Below are 2914 nucleotides of genomic sequence, written 5' to 3'. Positions count from 1 at the left end.
CTAGAGCTCCTGGAGCAGTTTCGGAGGGGGATTTGTACACGACTCAGGTTGGAGAAACATGGCTGAAGCTTCTCCCTCTGCCCTTCACGCTGGCTTCCCTGCCTTCTGTTCTCTCTCTGCTCTAAGCTATATCCTTTAACCCGAGGCTGGCAGACATCTTCTGTGCAGGGTAGATAGTAAATACTTTTAATGATCTCTGCTGTTTAGCACAAAAGTGGCCATAGACAAGGTGTAAACAAATGAGCATGGCCGTGTTCCACTAAAACTTTATGGATGACACTGAAATTTAAATTGCATTTAATTTTCCTGTGCCATAATACGTTCTTTTGATTGGTTTTCAACCGTGTGAAAATGCAAAAATCATCCTTAGCTCATGAGCCGGAAAATAAAACGACAAAGGACTGGACTTGGCACATAGGCCACAGTTTGCCGACCCCCGTCCTGTGATGTCAATGAATGTGTCTTTCCAGACAGTAGATTTTCTTGTGTTCTTGCTTAAAAATCTGCACTTGGACTCATATTTCTTATTGGATTAAGTCCATTCACCAGGCATAGCACTTCCTCCTTTAGGATATTTTTCCAATCCCATTTTCTTCTCTAGCCCTCAATGAAATCTGTGCTCTGAACACATTGAACTCATTATCGTTCCTCTGTTTTCCTGCCTTCTTTTTTTTCATGTCATTCTTGCCTTTTGCATGCAGTCTTAGCCCAGTACACCCTTCCCCTCATTCTCCCCTGGCAGCGCCCTAAATGTTCCTCCTGACCCATCCCTCCTGCACAGTGTCCTGTCTGCACAAGCACCGCAGGCTGCTCCTTCCTGCACTCCCATCTGGTACTCAGTGTCCTATTAGAGAGAGCACTTATGAGGGTGAATTCTAATTGTTTATCTGAGGGGTTTCTTGCCCTGATCACAGGAGCCTTTTGAGACAGAGATTCTGGCAATTTATCAACATCTAGCATGGTATCTTGACACCAAGTAGATGGTCAAGAAACATTGGCTTAGCGAACGGTCCAGCAGTTATTAGTAATAGAAATAACAGCTACTATTGATGAGTCCTTTTTAATCCTTCAGACACTGTACTGAGCACTTTGCATGTATGATCTAGTTAGTATATCAGGTTCAATGAATTTTCCCTCCCTCTCATTGTTTTTCTTAGGTCACAACTCCTTAATGTCATAAGGTACTTAATGTGTATCCCACAGTGGAATTTCAGGCGTGGAAGATAGGCTGATGGGGGATATTTAGGTCCCTTAAATCCCATTGGCTCTGCTGCATGGTTAAGCCAGTTCCACCTTCTTGCCCTATAGCAGCCCCATGCCCTAAAACAAAGAAAAGCCTACCAAGTTCTTATTAAAGAAAAGATAAAAATAAACTGTTGGCACTTCAGCAGACTTCTGCTTCAGCTTTGTCACTGGGTGAGATTGGGGTACGCCTGCTTTAGTGGAGTCTCTAGGACATCAGTGATGCTCGGGTTCGAGTCAGAGAGGGCCCCAGGGCCCTGACTGTGCCTCTCCTCCTGGCTGAGGCAAGAAGAGGCCCTTTGTTGGGCAGTGGCTGCTTTCCAAATGGAGAGTCCTTAATGACTCTTCGACTGCTTTACACCCTGAGGATAATGAGTAATGTTGCTGCTCGGTGGTTCAGCACCAATGTTTCAAAGAAGATACACAGAACATGCAACAAATCCAGAATCTGAACCCGTCCCAGGGAGAAAAAGGCGTCTCCTTCAAGGTTCAATAGAAGAAGTCCATCCTTCTGGGAAATGTATTTAGAGGGGAAAATTTAAATAAATATATAAGAGGCCCTTGTGAGTTTTTGTGCAATTACAATTCATTTTTGTCTTGTTCTTCCACGGTTGAGGATACACGGTAGGAAGGTCTTTACAAGGAAACATAAAGTGCACGGCAGTGGAGGTAACAGAATTTTTCTGAAAACTTGGGATAGTGCCACCTTTTCTAGCTACTTGTCCCAAAGCTCCTTTCCAGAAATGTTCACTGGTTCATTCCTAGCCTGTGGCATGAACTGTGGCAGATGCTGGGGCAGTGACAGAGCCCACTCAAGGGTAGAGTCTGCCTTTGCCCCGTCTAGGCAGGAAGACTCTTCCCTAAACTGAGTGAAGAGGGGAGAGTCAACTGTTTGGGGCTGCTACTGAGCAAGGATGAGAGAGACAAGTACAGAGAAATGCTCAGTGAGTTTGACAATGCTGGAGCAAGCGTGAGGTTGCTTGAGGAGTGAATGGAAAGAGAGGGAGTGGAAAAGATGGGTGTAGACAAACTGTTTGGATAAAATTTGCTATGAAAGTCAGAGTCACAGTGGCAGTAGTGTGCAGGGGAGGGTAAGATCCAAAAGAGCCTTTTGTGAGCATTTTTTTTAATGGAAGAGGCTTATCTACCTAATTTCAAAAGAATTCCTGATGGCAATTGTTGATCTTTTTTCTGTCCTTATAATGTCACCTTTTCAAAAATGTCATGTAAATGGAATCACACAGTAAATCCCTTTCCGAGTCTGTCATCTTTTCCTTGGCAAAATGCATTTCAGATTCCTCCACATTGTTGTGTGCCTCAACGATTCATTCCTTTTTATTGCTGAGCAGTATCCCCCCTGTATGGACGTACCAGTTTCTTAATGCATTCACCAAAGGGCGTTTGTATCATTTCCAGTTTTTGACGATTGTGAAGAGAGAGCTGCAATCAACATTCACACGCAGACACTTGTGTGTGCATGTTCTCCTTTGTCTTGGGGAAAGACCCAGGAGTGGGATTGCTGAATTATATGATAATTGTATGTTTATTTTTACAACAATTCCCGAGTTATTTTCTAAAGTGGCTTTGCCATTTTGCTGAGTGTAATTTGTTCAAAAATTAGTGACTAAAGTTAAAATTTATGAAACTTCAAAGGCAAGGACCTGGTAAACAG

Source organism: Equus asinus, chromosome 14, assembly GCF_041296235.1.
Source record: "Equus asinus isolate D_3611 breed Donkey chromosome 14, EquAss-T2T_v2, whole genome shotgun sequence".
NCBI lineage: Eukaryota > Metazoa > Chordata > Mammalia > Perissodactyla > Equidae > Equus > Equus asinus.
This window is presented reverse-complemented; position numbering follows the sequence as displayed.